Consider the following 17,342-nt stretch of genomic DNA (forward strand, 5'->3'; position numbering starts at 1 on the left):
AAGTTAGAATCTTAGAAAACTCTTAAATTCTTACATGACCATTTTGCTTTTATAGGGATCTCATGAAGCAGAAAAGGTGGCAAGGGACACCAACATTTGGGCAAATTGGCAGCATACACAACAGCAAAGTTCCTTACCATATACATGTCTAATAGAGATTTTATATCTAGAATATATAAAGAACTTAAACATCTTAAACATCAACAAGACAAATAACTCAGTTAAAACTGAGGTAAGCAGAGAGTTCTCAAAATGAAGCTGTAATACTGAGAAACACTTAAAGAAATACACAACATCTTCACCATCAGGGCAATGGTGATTAAAACTACTTTGAGATTTCATCTTACCTGCTCCAGCATGGCCCAGACCAATGAAACAATTTATGAGAGGTCCAACAAGCAGCTGAGAGAGACAGATGCAGATACTTACACCCAACCATTGGACTGAAGTTGAGGACCCCTGTAGTTGAATTAGGAAAAGGCTGGAAGAAGCTGAGGAGGAGGAACACCCCTTAGGAAGACCAGCAGTCTCAACTAACCTGGACCCCTGAGATCTCTGATACGGAACCACCAACGAGGTAGCATACATGAGCTGGTCCAAGTCTCCCCAACCAAGTCTCTGTACATATATAACAGAAGACTACCTGGTCTAGCCTCAGTGGGAGAAGAGGGACCTAACCCTTGAGAGACTTGAGGCCTTAGGGAGTAGGGAGGCCTGGTGGGGGTGGAGCATTCCCTTGGAGACAGGGAGAAGAAGGAATGGGATGATAAACTGTGGGAGGGGGAAGTGGGAGGGGGCAATGACTGGACTGTAAAAAAAAGTAATGAAAAATAAATAATTTTAGGCTTGGGAGCATAAAACATCTACAGACTATATGTATAACAAAACACAATAAAATAGATGTATTAATGTAAATTAAGCTTTCTAGGTCCTCAGCTGAAGTTATGAGATGAGAGCCACATTCAAGCTTTAGGAATACATGGTTTGAGCTGAGCCAAGAATGTTTATTATCTGTTGGTGGGATTGCAGACTGGTAAAACCATTCTGGAAATCAGTATGGAGGTTCCTCAGAAAATTGGACATTGAACTGCCTGAGGATCCAGCTATACCTCTCTTGGGCATATACCCAAAAGATGCCTCAACATATAAAAGAGACACGTGCTCCACTATGTTCATCGCAGCCTTATTTATAATAGCCAGAAAATGGAAAGAACCCAGATGCCCTTCAACAGAGGAATGGATACAGAAAATGTGGTACATCTACACAATGGAATATTACTCAGCTATCAAAAACAACGAGTTTATGAAATTCGTAGGCAAATGGTTGGAACTGGAAAATATCATCCTGAGTGAGCTAACCCACTCACAGAAAGACATACATGGTATGCACTCATTGATAAGTGGCTATTAGCCCAAATGCTTGAATTACCCTAGATCCCTAGAACAAACGAAACTCAAGACGGATGATCAAAATGTGAATGCTTCACTCCTTCTTTAAATGAGGAAAAAGAATACCCTTGGCAGGGAAGGGAGAGGCAAAGATTAAAACAGAGACTGAAGGAACACCCAATCAGAGCCTGCCCCACATGTGGCCCATACATATACAGCCACCCAATTGGACAAGATGGATGAAGCAAAGAAGTGCAGACCGACAGGAGCCGGATGTAGATCGCTCCTGAGAGACACAGCCAGAATACAGCAAATACAGAGGCGAATGCCAGCAGCAAACCACTGAACTGAGAATAGGTCCCCCGTTGAAGGAATCAGAGAAAGAACTGGAAGAGCTTGAAGGTGCTCGAGACCCCAAAAGTACAACAATGTCAAGCAACCAGAGCTTCCAGGGACTAAGCCACTACCTAAAGACTATACATGGACTGACCCTGGACTCTGACCCCATAGGTAGCAATGAATATCCTAGTAAGAGGACCAGTGGAAGGGCAAGCCCTGGGTCCTGCTAAGACTGAACCCCCAGTGAACTAGACTATGGGGGGAGGGTGGCAATGGGGGGAGGGTTGGGAGGGGAACACCCATAAGGAAGGGGAGGGGGGAGGGGGATGTTTGTCCGGAAACCGGGAAAGGGAATAACACTTGAAATGTATATAAGAAATACTCAAGTTAATAAAAAAATAATATAAAAATATATATATTTATATGTCATTAAATCACCTAGATTATTGATAGGCACCAGCTCATTCGATAAGCACTGGAAGAACTATACATTTTCCCTTACCTATAGGTTTTTGTGGCTAAAATGACATGGAAACTGTGCATTTCCTTTTCAAAATGTGCTTCATTAACCAGAAAACTGGACCTGGTTATAACTTCAAAAATATGTTTTCTGAGTAAAATGTCAAATACTGCAAATTTAGTTTTGCTCAAAGTTCTTTTGGTTGGTTGGATTATATGTTGACATTAAAGGACCATTTGTTACACTGATGTAGTAAAAGTTTTATTGGCATCAGCTAATAAGTTTTGTCTGTTGCCTGGAGTCTAGTCTAGTCTCAAGTCTTGTACCACCATCCTTCTTTGCTTGCCTACATTGAGAAGAACAGCTTCATCACTCATTGGATAGAGCAAAAAAAATGTGACTTTGCCCTTTAGAAATGGCATCATTCCAAGCCTATGGAAATTTAAAATGACTTAATGCAAACACATGGGGTCTCTAATTTTAGGAAGTATTTATTTGGCTTCTTTCCTGAAGATGCTAAGCCATGAAGGTACAGCAAGGTCAGGAAGAGGGTAATGGGCAATTATAAGTATGTTCACAGCAACACTATTCATTATAGCCCTAAGCTGGAAATGACCCAAATGTCCAGCAGAATAAATGCTTTTTGTGCATTCATACAAAGGACTATATAACTCAGGGACAGAAATAAAAAAATAGCTAGAGCTGAACAAATATGTTGGATTATAAAGAAAAAGATCCATTTACAGGGAAATGTTCGTAGTATTGTACAGAAACTAAGTGAAGTTTCAGATAGTAGTTCCCTTTGGCTGCTTCTGAACACAATGTTGGCTGTTGGCAGTGGATAATACCATTTTAGAGACTTCTTTGGGTGCTATTTTCACATTTTTAAAACATAGCAAGCTTATGCAACTTTTTTCTTCTGTTACACTTCAGTGAAAACTCTTATTACAAAGAGGAGAAAAAGGCAGAGCCACAATTTTCTAAGTTATGCTTAGATAAGAGATGTACATTTAGATCGATGTTCTGTTGTACAGCGAGGCTACCCTTCTTTGAACATCACACACTGTATACATATAATAAAACACTAGATAGTCCCCTAAGATGCTGAAATAGTACTTATTCTGTAGAAACAAATGAATAAGTAAAGTCTGAAACACTTTTATAAAGAAAATAATGAAAGGAGACAAGACAGGAGCAGAGAAGAAAAAACGAACACGGAAAAGGGAAGGGGAGAAGAAAATTAAGAGTGCTGAAAAGCAGATTGTTGACTCAATACTACCTCTGGAAGCACAGAGAGTTGTTCTATATCTATCTATCTATCTATCTATCTATCTATCTATCTATCTATCTATCTATCTATCTATCTATCCACCCATCCTTCGATTTATCTATCCATCCACATCCATCATCTATCTATCTATCTATCTATCTATCTATCTATCTATCTATCTATCTATCTATCTATCTATCTATCTATCTACTAGTCATGCTACCTTTTAATTAAACCCTAGTTTAGCATTACTGCTTTAACAAATATCTTATTTAACCACCTTTTCCCACTGAGGTAGCACATGACTGAACTTGTTTTCTTTATGTCAACTTCTTAGGAGAAAATCAGACTAAGCCCTCGTGCATTAAACCAATAAGGAGTAATAATTAAGAACCTATATAGGGTAGAAATAAACTACGAGGTTAGCAATGCTCCTGGCCTAATCAGCATACATTTTATGGGTTGTTCCTACATTTTTTCACCAACCAAACTGCTTTACCCAAGTATAATGGCACATGAATTCAGTGCTAGCTTTTGCACAGGAATGACAGAGAATACGCTCAGGAATACATTTAATTTTCTTCTCTTTTAAGCCAACTGTCTTTTATCTTTTTCATTATCCCCTGTGAGATACCACATTATCCTCAACTGTCATTTCTCTGGGATTCTACTGGTTCTGCAAATTTTCTAGATATTTTTTATTTTTGATGACTGACAATTTTGAGACATAATGATTAGATACTTGTAGGCTGCTCAATTCCAAGTGTATCTGCTTTCTCAGGCTAAGGTGACAGGTTCACTTATTGGAAGGAAGGTCAAAGAGTCGTTACTCATCCTGTGAAACACTGATGCATGCTGGGCTGGTCACATGACTTATGACCGGCAAACTTCACTCTAGAAGCTGGCTAAAGTAGTGTTTGTCCTGTTTCTCTGGTACTAAGCTAATCAATGCATATGACTTTGATTCCAATAGAGAGTAAACCATGAATGAAGTGGTTCTCAGTAAAATATAGAATTTTAATAAATAAAATATAAAAGCATCTTGCTTTCTGAAAGCAGAATTCTAAAGTCATAAGTACTATCAATAACAAGGCCTTTTTCATAATGTTTGTGTGTTCATGGTTTTTCTTTTTCTTTGTGTGTGTGTGTGTGTGTGTGTGTGTGTGTGAAATTTTTGAAAATTATTCTCTGAGGCAAAGGCAATTAGATGAGAAAATTCAAGTTGTCAAATCACATGATAATTTTAGAATGTTTTGGCAAATAATTTATTAATTTGGGTAGATTATTTACTTGAAGGAAAACTTTGAATTATCTAAACAAAACAAAATATCAGTACAAAAACATAGGTGCTAACAGAGACCAAACTGACAATCAGGGAGCTTTTGTGGTTCTGAGCTAGGTCCTCTACATATATCTTATGGTTGCGTATCTTGATCTTTTTGTGAGACTGCTATCAATTGGAGCAGGTGGTGTCTCTGAGTCTTTGTCTGCTTTTGGGACCCCTTTCCTCCTATTAGGTTGCCTCTTCCAACCTTGATATGTCAAGTCTTACTGCAACGTGTTATGCCATGTTTGTTTGATATCCTTGGAAGCCCTGCTCTACTCTGAAGGGAAACAGAGGAGTGAACCTGGGGGAGAGGGAAGGTGTGGAAAGGGACTGAGAGGAAAGGAGGGATGGGAAACTGTGATCATGATGTAATCTATGAGAGAAAAAGTAGACGGAAAGCACAGCTAATGTGAGTAGACCGTTGAAAAGCATTAGTGCTACTAACTCTAAGTCATATTATTAAAATTTATGTAAATGCACTAACTCCAAAGCAATGTTGTTAACTCTAGTGTATTAGGTTAGGTGTCGTTTAGGTTGATTTAACAGACGGGAAGTGGAAAGTTGTCTTGGGAAGATGGAGCAAGCTCAGATCCTACCTCATTAGAGTGAAAAGCTCTCAGGGAGAACTTTCCCTCGGGATGGAGACCCTCCAACTCCAAAGACCAGACCGAGACACCACAGGATGCAGTCAGCAAGAGGATTTGGTTTATTGTCCGGATACACAGGCACAGGCACCTGCGGGCGCTTCAGTCACTCGGGGGACTGGCGCGCCCCACGGAACCAAGGATGGGCTTTTTATAGGATTCTGGGGAGCAGAAGCAAGCATACAGAAGCAGATGCATGGTTACAGGGATATAATTGGTGGATTCTAATGTGGCAAGGGTTCAGCCCGGGGGCAAGTTTCTTAGCTACCTTCTTGGAACATAACGACTGACTCGGCCCCCCACCAGGGTGTGGGACCTCTCCCGGGGCTTTTTTTCATTGTCAGGTGCTCAACCGCAGTCGTCCTGTTGCCAGGCCTTCAACCAAACATATCTTGCTTGGCAGCCGCTGTGTACTCAGTGTTCTAACCTTTCCCTGAACCAGTCATCTTAAGTACAGCCTTGCAAAATGGCGTTACTGCTGTTAAGCTGGGGTCTTTCAAGAGAAGAACTTTACAGTGTTACTTAGTCTTTGTAAAACTGGATAAACTAGAAAGCTTTTTGAGGGCTGGAAACTGCTGACATGGAACACAAAAGAAACTGTACTCACTCAGATAAAATCTGGCCATAATGTTTCCAAAGTTGAGGGAAAAAAATTTGAGTTAAACTTTATAAATCACAACAATGTTATCGATTTCATAGCAAGTCCACAGTGTTTCTAATTTATCTTTTAGTTTTAACATGAAAGATTTCCTTTTTTTTTAAAATGTTCTTTTATTTATTGGATTTAAATGTTATTCCCTTCCCTGGTTTCCCGTCCATAAGCCCCCATCATACTCCCCTCCCCTTCTTCTATAAGGGTGTTTCCCCTTCCCCAACCACACCCTTTCTGCCTCCCTGCCCTGACATTCCCCTACACTGGGGGATCTAGCCTGGGTTAGGTGGAATTATATTTGTGTGTCTCTCTTCTTTTGGTTTTGTTGCATGGAGATTACTTTCTTGCTTTTTCTAGGGTGTAGCTTCTCTACTTTTGTTGAAGTTTTCTATCTATTAGCCTTGGTAGGGCTGGGCTTATGGAAAGATATTGCGTCAATTTGGTTTTGTCATGGAATATCTTGGTTTCTCCATCTATGTTAATTGAGAGTTTTGCTGGATATAGTAGCCTAGGCTGGCGTTTGTGTTCTCTTAGGGTTTGTATGACATCTGTCCAGGATCTTCTGGCTTTCATAATCCCTGGTGAGAAGTCTGGTGTGATTCTGATAGGTCTGCATTTATATGTTACTTGACCTTTTCCCCTTATTGCTTTTAAAATTCTTTCTTTGTTTTGTGCATTTGGTGTTTTGACTATTATGTGACAGGAGGAATTTCTTTTCTGGTCCAATCTATTTGGAGCTCTGTAGGCTTCTTGTATGTTTATGGGCATCTCTTTCTTTAGGTTAGAGAAGTTTTATTCTATAATTTTGTTGAAGGTATTTACTTGTCCTTTATTTTTTTTTCCTTTTTTTTATTTTTTTTATTAACTTGAGTATTTCTTATATACATTTCAAGTGTTATTCCCTTTCCCGGTTTCCGGACAAACATCACCCTCCCCCCTCCCCTTCCTTATGGGTGTTCCCCTCCCAAACCTCCCCCCATTGCCACCCTCCCCGCATAGTCTAGTTCACTGGGGGTTCAGTCTTAGCAGGACCCAGGGCTTCCCCTTCCACTGGTGCTCTTACTAGGATATTCATTGCTACCTATGGGGACAGAGTCCAGGGTCTGTGAGTGGGTTAGCTCACTCAGGATGATATTTTCCAGTTCCAACCATTTGCCTACGAATTTCATAAACTCGTTGTTTTTGATAGCTGAGTAATATTCCATTGTGTAGATGTACCACATTTTCTGTATCCATTCCTCTGTTGAAGGGCATCTGGGTTCTTTCCAGTTTCTGGCTATTATAAATATTACTTGTCCTTTAAATTGGGAGTCCTCACTCTCTTCTATACTTATTATCCTTAGGTTTGACCTTATCGGTGTGTCCTAGATTTCCTAGATGTTTTTGGGTTAGTAGCTTTTTGCATTTTACATTATCTTTGATGGTTGTGTTGATGTTTCTATAGTATGTTCTGCCCCTGAGATTCTGTCTTCTATCTGTTGTATTCTGTTAGTGATGCTTGTATTTGTGACTTCGCATCTCTTCCCTAGGTTTTCTATCTCCAGAGTTGTCTCCTTCTGTGCTTTCTTTATTGTTTCTATTTTCATTTTTAAATCCTGGATGGTTTTCAATTCTTTCCCCTGTTTGTTTGTTTTTTCCTGTAATTCTTCAAGGGATTTTTGTGTTTCCTCTTTAAGGGCTTTTACTTGTTTACTTGTGTTGTCCTGCATTTACTTAAGGGAGTTATTTATGTTCCTCTTAAAGTCCTCCATCATCATCATAAAACGTGATTTTAAATCCAAATCTTGTTTTTCTGGTGTGTTTGGTTATCAAGTATTTGTTTTGGTGGTAGAACTGAGCTTTGATGATTCTAAGTCATCTTGGTTTCTGTTGCTTGGGTTCCTGTGCTTGTCCCTCACCATCGGATTGTCTCCGGTGTTAGCTTATCTTGCTGTCTTTGATAGTGGCTTGACCCTCCTGTAGGCCTGTATGCCAGCACTCCTGTACATCTGTTTTCTTTCAGCTCGATCTGGGAACAGACAGCCTTGCTCTCAGGTGTGTAGGCTCTCCCAGCAATTGGCTTTCAACTCTAGGCTTATGAAAAACCCGAAGGGTCCTGCCCCTGATTGCTCTTAGGTCCCTATGCCCAGGGGCACAGATGGCACTAGGCGATTTCGTCTTGGGTTGGGAATGTGGGCAGAGAGTAGTCTCCTCTGAGTTCTCAAGAGTGTCCATACTTCTGAGGGACCAGTTATCTCCAAGGGATTTGGGTGCAGGGAACTGTGGTATCAGTTCAGTTTAGCTCTGGGAATAGGCCAGAACCAGCAAGTTCCTGCCACTAACTCCTCCTATATTTCTGTGTCTAGAGGCACTATGCAGTTTCCTCTTGGGCCAAGGATGTGGGCAGAGGTGGGTAGATGTGGGGGTCTGTCCTGAGGTCTCAGGATGGTATGCACTTCTGGGTGTTCAGCTCTCACCCCCATGGGATTTGTGTTCAGGGAGCTGTGGGATTAGTTCAGTTCAGATCCAGGCACAGCCAGAAACTGGAAATGGCCTGTCACAGAGGATTTCTGCCTTTGTGTGTCCTGAGTCCACCAGGCAGTTCACTTGGAGCAGAAAAGTTGGGTTTACCTCTGCTCTCAGGTGTATAGGTGCTCCTGGCAACTGGCTTTCAGCTCTTGGCACACACAGAAACCTGAAGGGTCCTGCCCCTGACTGCTTTTAGGTCCCTGGGCCCAGGGGGCACAGATGGCACTAGGTGAATTCCTCTTGGGTCGGAAATGTGGTCAGAGAGTAGTCTCCTCTGAATTCTCCAGTGTCCACACTTCTGAGGGTCAAGCTCTCTCCCCCACAGGATTTGGGTACAGGCAGCTATGTGACCTATTCAGTTCAGTTTTGGGCACAGGCTGGAACCAGTAGGATCCTGTTGCTGACTGCTCCTATATTCTTGTGTTCAGAGGCACTATGCAGTTTCCTCTTGGGCCAAGGATGTGGGCAGAAGTAGGCAGAAGTGGCAATCTCTCCTGCGGTCTCAGGAGAGTCCGCATTTCTGCATGTTCAGTTATCTCCCTCACAGTCCAAATTGCTCTTTCTACTCTATGAAAAATGGAGTTGGAATGGGGATTGCATTGAGTTTTAGATTGCTTTTGGCAAAATGGCCATTTTTACTATATTAATCCTGCCAATTCATGAGCATGGGAGGTCTTTCCAACTCTGAGCTCTTCTTCATCTTCTTTCTTCAGAGACTTGACAGATCTTTCATTTGCTTGGTTGAAGTCACACCAAGATATTTTATATAATTTGGAACTATTGTGAAGGGTTTCATTTCCTTAATTTCTTTCTCAGCTTTTTTATCCTTTGAGTAGAGGAAGGCTACTGATTAGTTTGAGTTAATTTTATACCCAGTCATTTTGCTGGAGTTGTTTATCAGGCTTAGTAGTTCTCTGGTAGAACTTTTGTGGTCACTATCATATCATCTGCAAATAGTGATATTTTGACTTCTTCCTTTCCAATTTGTATCCCTTTAACCTTCATTTATTGTCTGATTTCTCTGGCCAGGACTTCAAGTTCTATATTGAATAAGTAGGGAGAGAGTGATCAGCCTTGTCTAGTCCTTGATTTTAGTGGGATTGCTTCAAGTTTCTCTCCATTTAGTTCGATGTTGGCTACTGGTTTGCTGTACATTGCTGTTAGTATGTTCAGATACATGCCTTGAATTCCTGATCTTTCCGAGTCTTTTAACATGAAGTGGTGTTGAATTTTGTCAAATGCTTTCTCAGCATCGAATGAGATGATCATGTGGTTTTTGAGTTTGTTTATATGGTAGCTTATGTGGATGCATTTTTGTATATTGAACCATCCCTGCATTCTTGGATTGCAGCCTTTGATCATGATCGATGATCATTTTGTTGTGTTCTTGGATTTGGTTTGCAAGAATTTTATTGAGTATTTCTGTGTCAATATTCGTAAGGGAAATTGGTGTGAAATTCTCTTTCTTTGTTGGGTCTTTGTGTGGTTTCGGTATAAGCATACTTGTGACTTCATAGTTGGAATCGGGTAGTGTTCCTTCTGTTTCTATTTTGTGGGATAGTTTGGACAATAGTGGTATGAGGTCTTCTATGAAGGTGTAATAGAATTCTGCACTAACCCATCTGGTCCTGGGCTTTTATTGGCTGGGAGACTTTTAATAACTGTTTTTATTTCTTTAGGAGTTATGATACTGTGTAGATAGTTAATATGATCCTGATTTATCTTTGGTACGTGGTATCTGTCTGGAAAATTGTCTATTTCATCTACATTTTCCTTATTGAATATAGGCTTCTAATAATGAATATTTTAATATCTTTAAAATAAAACTCTGTTGCATCTTCAATGTATGAAATATAGCCACATAATAAAATAAGTTATAATATGTATTTATTTCAAAAATTTTCAACTGTTTCTTTTTCAGGAAAGATAATTTTTCATTGGTACAAATGTTCAGAATAATGCTAAATACTAAAAGATTACTGAACCCAAGGCATTCTAAATTGACTGTTAAATAAAAAGTCTAATCAAATGATCTCTAGTCTGTTAAAAACATACTACCTCATATTGTTTCTTATACAAGGATTACAGTTAAGTTGACATGGCAGGGATGGATTCTCTAATTTTTATCAATAAAGATCAATTCATTGCTTGGTAATAATCTTGCTTGTACAAGCAAAGCAGCCAGAATTATGCCCTATTTTCAGTTACCCAGTTATAAATCTTGTAAGTGAGCAGCGTTGCTAAATGAGCCCTCGTCAAAGTTTTGATTGTTGCTCTCTTCAACCAAACAGTCTGAGTCTGGCTAGAGATGCCTCAGGCTTCTTCCTAGTTTAGGAAGATTGGGAGAAAGAATATTGGGAAAAAAAAAAGATAAACAAGGACATGTGCTATAACTAGAAGCTCCTGCAGTTGGAGCTAGGGACACGAATACTAATTTCATAGTAGACAAGATGATTTGGATTGGCATAAAGACACAAGTAGAGTTTCTGTTTGCTCTTTGCTTCCAAGGAAAACTGTGAAATGAGGCACTTCTGTGACTCTGGTACACTTACATAACTAGGAAATGACTAAAGGAAAGGGAAAGCATAAAGCACCAAGTGAAAGAATTTCAAATAATCTAGAGTTTGGACTTTATGTGAACGATTTTCCTGTAGCTCTCAGGCAAAGAGCATGCCTTTCAAATGTCCTGTTTGCCATATGGTTCATTTCTTGAAAATGGGATGGAAGCCTGATAAAATTGCTCTATAAGTAGTTTCTATAATGTTCCTATCATGCATAAACATGTATGTATTCTATCCTATTTAATTACTGTAGTTTTCCATAAGTGAGCAAACAGACTGACTAAATCTGATGAATTCCTTTCACTTTACTTGGATTGGATGTGACTGCATTTAGAAAATAAATGGAATGTTGATTATTTTACTCAAAGGCAGAGAGATATGGCTGCAGTTTCAATGGTGTAACAGATGGAGTGATGCATTTTTAGTTGAATTTTCCCCCTCCAAATATTTATTGAAGTCTTAACCTCTATTCCTACAGATAAGTAATTATGACCTTCGTGGAGAAAATAATCTTAGTGGCTGCAGACAAGTTAATATAGGTCATACAGGATTAAAGTGCATCCTAAGTCTCTAGCAAAGTCATGTGGAGACAGAGACACATACAGGGAGTGCATCATGTGAAGACACTAGCAGAACAATGCACTCACAAGACAAGGGACTCCTGAGATTTCAGTAAACCTCAAAGTCAGCAGAGAAATTTTCCTGGTGCTTCAACACAAAACTAACCATTATTTATATCTTGATTCTGGGCCTTTGGCCTTTACATTCTGAGATATGACATTCCCATTGTTTTAAGCATAATAGTTGTGGTACATACCCATGACTGACCTAGGAAATGAATACAGTTGCCAATTATCATTTAATTGTAAATTCACTATTATAAGTGTACCTAGAAAAGGCTGTGCTATTAACAGAGAGACAGAGGCACACAGGCTTCCCATTTCTCTTTTTTGCAATTTAGTTTTTGTAGTGACTTTGGACTTTTGGGAATATTTATTTGTTTCTGTTGCTAAGCATGCTTATGGGTTATGGAGAATAAGCAAGGCAAATACCTTTTAAGGCTGTCTAAAAGGAACAGACCAATGTGACTCTGTTGCAAGTGATCTGTGAGTATGTTGAGAAGCCATATTTTGGCTCTAGTCTCCCTAAGGTTTCCAATGAGAAGGTTGGTGGTTTTGGAGGTGAGCAGAGTTCATTTGTGATTTCTGTGTTTAATTTTGATAGTGCAGCAAGGCGACATTCGTGACTTGAACTATCAGGATAAAAAATTGAATCGACTCTCACATGTCTTATCAGGACTTACAGAGTAAAATAGTGATTTCTGATTCTGGCATGTGGTACTATATAGTCTTGGTACAAAAGATATTGATATTTCTCTTTGCTACCCCAGAAAATATTGTTTTCAGTTGAAGGCATCAGGGTATCATTTGAAACAAGGAAGCAACATCACCAGAAATAATATTTATTTCTTTTTTCTTTTTTATTGGATTATTTTTATTTATTTACATTTCAAATGTTATCCCCTTTACCTATTTCCTGTTCATAAACCCCCTATCGCATTCCCCATGCCCCTTCTTCTATGAGGGTATTCCCTTACTCAACCACCTACCCCTTTCTGCTTCCCTGCCCTGACATTCCCCTACACTGGGGGGTTGAACCTTGGCAGGACTAAGGGCTTCTCTTCCCATTGGTGCCCAACAAGGCCATCCTCTGCTACATATGCAGCTGGAGCCATGGGTCTGTCCATGTGTATTCTTTGAATGGTGGTTTAGTCCCTGGGAGCTCTGGTTGGTTGGTATTGTTGTTCTTATGGGGTTGCAAACCCTTTCAGCTCCTTCAATCCTTTCTCTTACTCCTTCAATGGGGACCCAGTTCTCAATTCAATAGTTGACTGTGAGAGAGAGAGAGTCGGCTTCTGTATTTGTCATGCTCTGGCAGTGTCTCTCAGGAGACGGCTAAATCAGGCTCCTGTCAGCATACACTTCTTAGCAGCAGCAATATTGTCTGGTTTGGGTGCCTGTATGTATATGGGCTGGATCCTCAGGTGGGGCAGTCTCTGGACGGCCTTTCCTTCAGTCTTTGTTCCAAACTTTGACTCCATATCTCCTCCAATGAATATTTTTGTTCCCCCTTCTAAGAAGGACTGAAGCATTCACACTTTGGTCGTCCTTTGTTTTGAGCTTCATGTGGTCTGTGGATTGTATCTTGGGTAATCTGATAGCTAGAAATAGTGTTTAAAAGATGATCAAATTGGACATCTTGTGCAATTGCCTACACATGGAAGTTCATTCTGATCCTCAGGAGAATGTGGTGAGTTTAACTTTGTTCTCCAGTGAAACCATAGCAGAATTAATGGCTATTTTTTAACATTCTTAAAATAGAAGTAAATAATTGAACCTACCTCTAAAATTTTTCTTTCTATAATGGCCCAGCAGTGTTGCTTGAGACCTGGATACATACAATTTAAAATAAAAAATTTAATTTAAAATAACATAAATTTTAAAGCTGTGCATGTGAGCTTCCTGTTCAGCCAACATTAAGAACCATGAACACAGCTCAGGTGACCACTGCTAATAAAAATGGGTATCTCTCTTAGTTATTTGTGTAGCATGACATTTGGCATATAAACAGAGCACACTAGAAAATGGGGAGATTGCTTAGCAGGAAAAAGAGAAGGATGTCAGTGTAGGCATATCACATTCTATTTCCGGAGCTGCCATTTTGAAAAGAAAGAGTTAGCTCCCACAAGTCGTCCTCTGAGTGATGGATACATGCACTGAGCCTGTATCCATCTATGTAAAATAGAGTACAGTGGTTTTTAAACAGGATTTTCATAACTACTTATTTCAATTTTATTTTATTTTTATATGTGTGACTGTGCATATGTTTATGTTGGGGAGGGCTGCCTGCAGAGGCCAGAAGCACAGAGAAGAACCCTGAAGTTGTAGGAGTTATGAGCTGCCTGACATGGGTGCTGTAAACTAAACGTGGATCCTCTAGGAGAGCAGCCTGTTCTTTAGTTACTGAGCCAGTACACTGTAGCTGTCTTCAGATACACCAGAAGAGGGCATCAGATCTCTTTACAGATGGCTGTGAGCCACCATGTGGTTGCTGGGAATTGAACTCATGACCTCTGGAAGAGCGGTCGGGCGCTCTTAACCGCTGAGCCATCTCTCCAGCCCCCCGAGCCGTCTAACTCTTAAGCTAAGTTACTTCTTATGCAGAGCTGGTGAAGCTGCTCTTGGCCATGGTGATTTGCATAACTTGGTTTAAATGGTTATATTTAATCATGGCAAGTCTATCTGTTTGAATGTGGTCTAGGCACCTGGGTCCAGTTGATCTTTGAGAACAACTGGATATCATGTGTCATGGATTAAAATATACTCATATCTTAAATTAAACACTGTTCATGTAAAACTAATAGCTAAATGGAACTGCAGTTCACTATGCTTTGCAGAAATAAGACACCAACATTTTTTAAGAATTTGAACTTTTTTGTATCACAATGTTTCCCTATGCCTCTTATATTTTTATCACCATAAAAGAAAAAAAAAGAGATCTTGAGCCAATAGGGCCTAATAGTAAAGCAACTACAGAGGCATTAAAATACCTCCAGAATTTGCTCTAATGTCCTCTTTTTTGCTCTTTTTTTGTCTAATCTACTGGCTTGCTGTTCATTCTCGTGTGAAAAGGAATGTCTAAGAGTCTGGTACCGCAGTAGTAGAAGACACAACAAGCTTGACAAACAGTTTTATTCCCAGCTCCTTGTTACTAAAGATAAATCATCAGGCATATAGCCAGGGTGACTAGTCAGATTTGCCTGAAATGGCTATAAGCAAAATTAGGTCAGAGCTCTTTGGAGCATAATAGCTGAGCTCGAATTATTAGTACAACCTGGAGCCAGTGTGTGAAGACATACTGTGCCCCGGAGTACACCAGACAGATCTCCTGCTTGGCATATGTTACTTTAGGAATAAAGGAACATTTATTTCATGCCACTGGATGCCATGTGTTTCAGCGTGGTTGCTGATTGCTCCAACAAACCTCAGATTGTGGCTTTGAGAATCTTGAAAGCATCTTGTGCTGCAGCTGGATGAGTTTTATGAACATTCTCTGAATGTTGCACCTCTCTCCTCCACACTCTTATTCCTAAAATGTTCTATACTATGAACGAAAAATGTTCTTCACAGCAATAAACTGAACAATTGAAAGCACACTCTTTGCCTTGAGCATCTTTGCAGATTTGAATGCGAAGCTGGATGCTGAAGAAAACGCATCAAAGGAGAGATATTCAGCCCTTCAAGACACACATTCACAGTACACACACAACACACACACACACACACACACACACACACACACACCCCACCCTGATGTTATATAGTGTTTATTACTCTAGATGATAAAATGTTTTATTATTGTGCTTTCCACTGACCACCTACATCAATTCCAAATCTGATGTTCCCTCCGTCCTTCCCGTTATTGGATTCTGCAAAGTTATCAAATGTACCACAGCAGATCCGCTGAGAGTAGAAACTCAGAACTCTTCTGATGATATCAACATATAAGCAATCTGTTTTCTTTTGCTATAATAAAGGAAGGTGTAACTTTCTTTTATTACTGAACGCTGAGTTGGAGACTTATGGCTGATTCTATCGCTGTTCTTGGTGTGATGAGACAGTGTTATGTCTGGTTAAAATTGCAGAGACTGGAGTCAAGTTGCCTAAGTTTGATTTCCTGCTTTTCCTCTTATATCTGAGGCTTGGGGAAGTATATAAAGTCCCTCTCCCCCAGGTCCCTCACCTATAAGCTGAAATGAATACTACCTGACTGGGGATTATGGGTACATAATAGTTTAGTGAGAGCTAATCACTGAGAACAGTCAATAAAATCAGTACAGGTTATTCTGTAATTACTCCAAGTATATATTTCATGTTTGTTAAACAACAATTTCTCCTCTAATTTTATTTCCCAGATTTTCATCTAGTAGAAAGGAAGTCTGATGATACTCCTCCCATCTTTTTCTAAAACTTAGGGTAAATTTACAAATATTATCTTTTGGTCATCTGAGTTAAAAATGTTAATTATGCTGTCATAATGAGGATAGTGTACTGGACTGCATAAGAACACATCAAGACAGGAAAACATAGGACGAAAAAGTTTTCTTTCATAAAAAGTCTATTTGAATAGGTATATTTGGTTTAACCTGGGGCCCGCCTGCAAGACAGAACCCATGTCCTACACTACTTATATGACTAGGCACCAGAGACTGCATAGTCTAGAGACCTAGGGCAAAATCAAACATGTCTGGATAAAAACCAATGAAATGATCCCCAGTGATACGCTGCTATACTCACGGCTCAGTGCCTTGTCCAGTCATTGTCAGAGAGACTTCCCCCGGCAGCATTTGAAAATGGATGCAGAGACCCTTAGGCAGTCATTATGTGGAGAGTGTCTAAACTGGAGATCTTTACTGCTGTTCTACCTCTAAGATCAAGAACTCCATGGAAGAGGGGAAGGAAAGACAGTCAGAAGTGATAGAGGACAACATGCCCCACCAAACCAGCTAAGCAGGGATCATATTGCCTGACAGAGAATAAAGTGGCAAACATGGGGCTTGCCTGGGTTTGTACCAGATCCTTTGCATATACGTTATGAATGTTAGCTTGCTGTTCTCATGAGACTCCTAACAGTGGATGTAGGTGTGGGTACCTCTGGCTCATATGCCTCTCCCTCAGATTATTTTCCTTCTATTTGGCTCTCTCCTTACTGTGTCTTGTTTTGTCCATTTTGTCTCTTAGAGGCCAGCACTTTTTTTTTTAAAAGAGAGAACACAGAGGGAGTGGATCTAGAGAGAGGGTAGGAGGAAGGAAAGTTGGGAAGAGTGGAGGGAAGGGAGACTAGTCTGGATGTGAGAAGAATCTAGAAGAATCTATTTTCAATAAAAAAATGCATCTACACTCTAGATGAAGCACACTTGGTAGAGTACTTACCAGCTGTACACAAAACCCCAGGTTCAATCCCTAGCACCCTGTGCATTAGGTATGTTGGCAAAGACTTGGAATCTCAGGATTTGGGAGGAAGATTCTGGAAGATAAGAGCTTAAAGTCATTGCAGGCTCCATAACTTACTAAGTTCCAGACCAGCATGGGTCACATGAAACAATGTTTAAAAATATAGTGAAATGCAATT

The 17,342-nt window shown here is 39.9% G+C and overlaps 1 protein-coding gene; it reads left to right on the forward strand.

Moving 5' to 3' along the window:
- Positions 1 to 17,342, forward strand: part of Erich1 (glutamate-rich 1) — a gene marked incomplete at its 5' end in the record, with an annotated part of 52,793,804 nt that overhangs the window by 29,475,189 nt on the left and 23,301,273 nt on the right.

This window comes from Rattus norvegicus, chromosome 16 (assembly GCF_021556685.1).
Source record: "Rattus norvegicus strain SHRSP/BbbUtx chromosome 16, alternate assembly SHRSP_T2T, whole genome shotgun sequence".
Classification (NCBI taxonomy): Eukaryota; Metazoa; Chordata; class Mammalia; order Rodentia; family Muridae; genus Rattus; species Rattus norvegicus.